Source organism: Asparagus officinalis, chromosome 6 (assembly GCF_001876935.1).
Source record: "Asparagus officinalis chromosome 6, Aspof.V1, whole genome shotgun sequence".
Classification (NCBI taxonomy): Eukaryota; Viridiplantae; Streptophyta; class Magnoliopsida; order Asparagales; family Asparagaceae; genus Asparagus; species Asparagus officinalis.
The window spans coordinates 65383743-65391112 of record NC_033799.1 but is presented as its reverse complement, the minus strand read 5'-3'; positions in this window follow the sequence as shown (position 1 = coordinate 65391112).

Below are 7370 nucleotides of genomic sequence, written 5' to 3'. Positions count from 1 at the left end.
TTGTTAAATAGAAAAACTTACGCATTCTTGGGATCAAAAAGTACAAGTGTTAATGAAAACTTACGTATTCTTGGATCGCTGCCAGTGATTATCCTCCATTCCTCGTACTCTAAAGCTAGGTAGCAAATCTTGAGAGGCATATTGCCCACAAGATCATCCCACTTCTCCTCAATAAGATTTAGAATACCCTCAGCTTGTTTTGGGGTGGTCAAAGATGAAACAATGGCCCAAAGATTCCCTAGAGAGAAGAACCTGAAATCCATGTGCGCAGGCTGAAGATTACCAATTGTTAAAGTAAGAGAGAGAGAGAGAATCTTGGGTAAATTTCCCTTGAATTGAATATTGAGTGTGCACATATATTTATACAAGTAGAGGAGTGTGAGGTTTGTTCTCCCAAGCAATGTGGGACTAAAACCCACTACAATACACTATTATCAACAGCCCCCTTCAAACTCATGTTGGATCAAACAAAGTGAGTTTGCGTACAAGAAACTGGAACCGATGAACAGGTAAGGCCTTTGTGAAGAAATCTGCAAGCTCGTCTGCGGATGAAACATGAGGAAGTAGAATTGTCTTGTCCTTGATAACTTGGTGACGGACAAAATGAGCGTCGATCTCAATATGTTTGGTCCTTTCATGAAATACTGGATTATTAGCAATCTGGATGGCACTCTTATTATCACAGTAGAGAGGAGTAGGAGTCGTAACAGAAATACCGAAATCACTGAGAAGCCGACGAAGATGAATAATCTCTTTAGCTGTTGTGGACATTGCACGATACTCTGCCTCAGTACTGGAAAGAGCAATAACATCTTGTTTCTTACTTCGCCAGGAAATAAGGGAATCACCAAGAAATATACAATAACCTGTGGTAGACTTTCTGGTAGTTGGATCACCAGCCCAATCAGCATCAGAATATGCACAAAGCTCTAACTTAGATGTAGCAGGAAACAAAAGTGAGCGAGTGCTAGTACCCCGGAGGTACCGAAGAATCCGTAATAAGACAGCATAGTGTACAGAACGTGGGGCACTAACAAATTGACTGACAATACCAACAGCATGAGAGATATCTGGTCGAGAGATGCACAAATAGACCAACTGACCAACAAGATGTCGATATCGGGTAGGATCAGATAGAGGCTCACCGTCAGTAGAGCAAAGTTTGACATTCTGCTGGAGTGGAGTATCGACAGTTGTATTATCAGTTAACTCAGCTTGATTTAGAATATCTGAGAGATACTTCTGTTGAGACAGTAATACACCCCGCGGGCCTTGAGAAATTTCTAGACCAAGGAAATACCGAAGAGATCCAAGATCCTTCATGTGGAACTGTTGTTGCAACTGAGATTTTGCGTATTGTATACCTGTCATATCATCACCTGTAATGATCATATCATCTACATAGATGAGTAATAAAACCCTGCCACGCGATGTAGTGCGAACAAACAGAGAAGCATCTTGATGACTTTCTATAAAGCCCGCTTTGAGCACAACATCGCGAAAACACTCAAACCAAGCGCGGGGTGCCTGTTTGAGACCATAAACAGCACGACGAAGGAGACATACATGTCCCGGAGGAATATTTGACCCTGGAGGCGGTTGCATATATACGGTCTCTGATAAAGAGCCATGAAGAAAAGCATTTTTGACATCCATCTGGTATAAGGGCCAACGATGAGCAGCAGCGACCGCAAGGAGAGTACGCACAGTGGGCATCTGAGCAACAGGAGCAAAGGTCTCCTCATAATCAATACCTTGTTGCTGAGTAAAACCTCTAGCCACTAAACGAGCTTTTCGACGTTCAATGGTGCCATCAGGACGAAACTTGACCTTATAAACCCATTTACTGCCAACAAGAGAGATCCCAGGAGGACAGGGAACAATATCCCAGGTATGAGTTTGCTGAAATGCTTGAAATTCCTCAGCCATAGCTTGTCGCCACTCTGGAATTTGAACTGCCTCTTGGAAGGACTTTGGCTCAACAATAGTATGAATGGCAGCAAGAAAGTTATGAAAGATAGGTGAATAAGAAGTAACAGAAGCATACCGGGCAGGCATGACATGTGGGCGTTTGCCTCGACGAAGAGCAAGAGGAACCTCAGGCGGGGGAGATGCTGGCGCAGGTGCATGAAGATCAACAGTATTTTCTGGAGTGAGAGTTGTGTCCACAGGATATGGATTAGATGGTGTAAGAGAAGACTCAGGTGAGGAAGAGTCAACAGAAGGAGAGGGAGAGATGTCAGGGAGATCTCGAAAGGAAAATTGAGGTGAAGAAGTGGGTGATGCAGTGGACGGGGAAGCATGATCGGTAGAGTGGAGGAAATTAAAGTCATCAGAAGTAGAATAATATGGAGAATCCTCTTCGAACTGAACATGACGAGATATATGAACTCGACGAGTTGCGGGATCATAACAACGATAACCTCGATGTTCTGAACTAATTCCTAAATAAACACAAGAAACTGCTCTGGGAGACAATTTATCACGTTCGTGAGATGGCAGAAAAACAAAACATCGACAACCAAAAACGCGAACTAGATCATAACGGGGAGGATGAGTATAAACACGACTATAAGGAGTAGCACCGGAAAGAGAGCTAGATGGAGTGATATTAATGGCATGAGTCGCGGTGAGAATAGCCTCAGCCCAGAAACGACGAGGAACAGAGTAAGAAATGAGCATTGATCGGGCAGTATCGAGGATATGACGATGTTTGCGTTCAGCAACACCATTTTGCTCATGAGTGTAGGGACATGACTGTTGAAAGATAGTCCCATGAGAGGACATGATAGAGCGCATGGCAGAGGATAGGTACTCTTTGGCACAATCAGAACGAAAAACTTTAATACGAGATTGCCATTGAGTGAAAATCATAGCAGTGAAGGCTTGATAAGCAGTAAGTACGTCAGAGCGATTCTTAAGTAGGTAAACCCATGTAAAACGAGAGAAATCGTCGATAAAACTAACATAATATAAGTAGCCAGATGAAGAAGGCAAAGGAGCTGGCCCCCAAATATCAGAATGTACTAAATCAAATAAGGAAGTGGATACAGATGTACTCATTTTAAATGGTAAAGCAGTGAATTTAGCCAATTTGCAACCAGCACATGACTCAATACTAGAACTAGATGATACAGGACCAAGTACTCCAGACTGAATAAGACTCTCCAGCCTTTTATTACACACATGACCAAGTCGTCTATGCCATAAATTGGCAGGAAGCGAGGTAGAGGGTTTTGACGAACAAAGAGAAGCAACAAGAGAACGTGGACGTATGGACTCTGGAAGGTGAAGATATTCCAGAAAATACAGTTTGTGCCTCCTACGACCCGCCCCAACCGTCTTGCCCGTCTGTGGATCCTGCACAATACAAGTATCAGAAGAAAATGAGACAAACAGGCCCGCCATGCATAAAGAGCTAATAGAAATTAAATTCAAGCACAATTGTGGAGCCACATAGACGGGACCAAGTGTTAGACGACCAGATGGATCATTTTGTGGGGTAATAGAGCCATACTGAGTAATGGACAATGGTTGTCCAGCAGCTGTGTAGATAGGAGGAAGAGAGGATGAAGTAAAGACAGAGGATAAAAGTGAGGCATTACAAGTCATATGAAAGGAACAACCAGAGTCAAAAATCCAGAGATCATTCATACCAGAGACTGAAGGATTAGCTGAAGAACCAGCAAAATGCATACCAGAGAGTTGTGCGGCGGATGTAGAGGTGATATGTTGAAAAGCATCAAGTTGACGGCGAAGACTTTCAATAGCTTGAATAGTAGAGTCTGAAGTAGTAGAAGGTATAGCATTGGCCAACAATCCTGGTGTACGAGAGGGTTGAGACTGAGGGGGTCGCCGACCACGTCCAGTACCTGAGGAACGTAACTCAGGATGAAGCTTGAAGCATGTCTCAATGCGGTGTCCTTCCTTCTTACAATATTTGCAAGAGAGCTTAGATCGAGCCTGTGGAGAGGGAGCCTGTGGAGAAGTATAATTCATAACAGGAGCAGTGACAGGTACAGACAAAACAGTCTCGAGTGAAGAGGTAGGAGTGTCTGTTGACAAATTGAGTCGTGCTGTCTGCTGCCGGGTCTCATAAGCAGTGAGAGCTCCCATAACTGAGGCCAAAGTCGGAAATTGAGGCTGGTGAAGTAGTTGATCAGCCATAGTTGAATATTCAGGAAGGGACTGAAACAATTGATGCACCTCATGCCGTTCGTACCAGGCTAGCCAGTCTTCATATGTGGAATTACGTCCAGGAAGCATGGAGCGTAACTCTGTCCAAAAAGCTTGCATTTGTCCAAAATGGGACTGCAGAGATGAACTACCTTTGCGTTGTAGAGAAATGCGTTGCAGAAGATATGCCTCCCGTGCACCCGAGCACTCAGTGAAACGCTCAGTGAGACGAGTCCACATGGCCTGAGCAGAGGGAAGCGAGCCAATCTCGACAGTGAGACCAGAGCCAACACAGCGAGTGAGATAATCCATAACACGAAATTCCTGCAATTGCCACTCTGAACTCTCCTTGACATAGAGAGCACGAGCAGTCTGAAGATCGACATCACCACTGCCAGAGGCAATAGTACTGGATGAAGCAACAGTGCTGATGGACGGTGGAACTGGTCCCGTACTGGTGAGATGATCAAGCAAACCAGCGCCACGCAAGGCATTGGTGACAATGGTGGACCACCCTGCCCAGTCACTTTGATCATTGAGGGGCAAAGGTGGTTTGGGAATCTTCTCTGAAGGAGCCATAACAGCAATCTTGAGACGTTAAGATGTCGAGATGCTGTTACTAATGTCGTTCGTTTGAGGCCGAGAGACGGCTTGAAACGACGATGCCGTTAATTTGAGACCGAGAGACGGTCTTGAAACGACAATGCCGTTAAAATAGAACCCGAAGGTTAGAATGAAACCCGAAGGTTTAAAATAGAACCCGAAGGTTAGAATGAAACCCGAAGGTTTAAAATAGAACCCGAAGGTTAGAATGAAACCCGAAGGTTTAAAATAGAACCCGAAGGTTAAACGAGAACGCGAAACGCGTTAAGAGGCCGCAAAACGACAAGGCCAAAATATCTGGCAGATGAACGCCAAATAATTAAAAATAAAAATAAAAAAAATAAAACATTAAACGGCTGCAAAGCAATAAGGCCAAGATTTGGCAAAAGAACGCAAAAGCGTTAAAAATTTTATTGAAAGGGAAATAGCCCTAGCTCTGATACCATGTTAAAGTAAGAGAGAGAGAGAGAATCTTGGGTAAATTTCCCTTGAATTGAATATTGAGTGTGCACATATATTTATACAAGTAGAGGAGTGTGAGGTTTGTTCTCCCAAGCAATGTGGGACTAAAACCCACTACAATACACTATTATCAACAGCAAAGATAGAGGGCCCATCACTTAGAGCAGCTAATATAAATTTGAAGGTTTATTTCTCAAAGTATTGACAGTGTACTACATTCATTTGCTACAAAGTATAAACAATATCCTAACGAATCAGTTTTCAAAGCTGGGTTGTTGGACACGCAGTTTAGTAACAAATTAAGGTAGCACATCCTGATTTACGAACAAAACTATTCATAACAATTTAGAGACTCGTAGGCCATTGAAGTCTGGATCACTTGTACAAGTGTTGGTATAGGTTAAGAAAAGTTCTAGGTTTAACTAAAAACTTAAAAGATGACGTCTTTGCCTTCTCATTAAGACTTTGTTGGACTGCGAACTAGTTCCGGTAGAAATGATAAAATGAGTAATGTTCCTTTTCCAATAAGAAGGGCTATTGAAGGAATATAAGTGCTATCAAGACACAACACACACAAGCTGATTTTTCTTATGCATGCTAGGGGCCATTGAAAATCGTCAAATTGTGCACTCCACACTGTCCGCTTATTTGTTCTTGTATGGATCAACACACATGAAATCAGACTTTTCTGATGCATACAATCAGACATGAAAATCTCCAAGTTGTCCTCTTATTTGTCATTACTAGTATTTAGACCCGTGCAAAGCACGATTTCCAAAAGATTTTCTACAAATATTGAACATCTTACGAAAATAAAGTATTCTGCTTTAGATATGAAGTATAGTGATGGAAGTGAACCGAATAATTAATAAACTGTTCGGTTATTATTCGTCCAAATATTCGCAGAAGTTTATTTCGATAGTTCATTTAGTACTAAACAAATAATTTTTAGTGTTCGGCTTATAAATGAATAGAATCTAACCAAATGTATGTTCGATTTGGTAGTTTATTAACAATTCGATTCGATAACTTTTTAATAGAATTTAACCAAATGTATGTTTGATTCTAATAATGCATGTTATATATGTGTTTGCTTATTAATCATGAAACTAATGAGAAAGTTATAAAGTATTATCTACAGATCTAATCCAAGGAACTCAACTTCAGAGAAATAAATTGAGACAACATTTGTCCTGTGCATTACGATTTGGCCTAATTGTGTGCCAGCATCACATAAAAAAAAGGAGTTGAAGATTTTGTTTTTGTTTTTTTTTTTCATTAAGAGCAGTAGTGTACATGTACATCTACAAATGAGAATTGCAAAAAAGAAAATGCATATAAAAACCACTGCAGAAGCATTCAAAAGCATCACCGACAAATAAACAAATTATAAGAAAACAAATGCTACCAAAAATAGCAAATAAAAAGCAAAAAAGAAAATGCATATAAAAACCACTGCAGAAGCATTCAAAAGCATCACCGACAAATAAACAAATTATAAGAAAACAAATGCTACCAAAAATAGCAAATAAAAAGAAAATCTGAGAATCCAAATTACGCAAGTGCACAAAAATTCACTCTTCTGGAATCCTATCATAGTTACAGAGTAGAAGGCACCTGAAGATAACACATAATGACACACATGCTTACACTTGCAAGAATCCTATCAAGAGCCATAGATTACAGGGCAACTGAGGATTTTTTTAAATTATCTGAACAATGAGTATACTACAATACATAAAGTAGTAAGATCTCAGAAAATCTCCTGTTGAGAAAGGCCCTCTGTATATAGTGTGGAATCCCAATCTGGGTAATTTGCTTTAGGTGTAATTTTAAGGAAATAGTAATGTTTAACCATTTGATGAAACTATGAAGTGTATGATAATGAAATTGATGTTTAAAGAATAGAAGCATATAACCTCATCTGCAGTTCTCTTCTTCTTTTGTAGTGTTGGTGCAGAAAACTTCTGCAAGCCAACCCTCAAATCAAACCGAAGCGTATAATCTGAGGGCGCCAAATGAATAGCTCTTTGCAAAGTTCTTTTACATTCATTCCACTGTTCTGCCTAATAATGAGTGAAGGATAAATATAGAAGGACCTCCGTGTCTGTGTTGTAGTAGAACTTTTG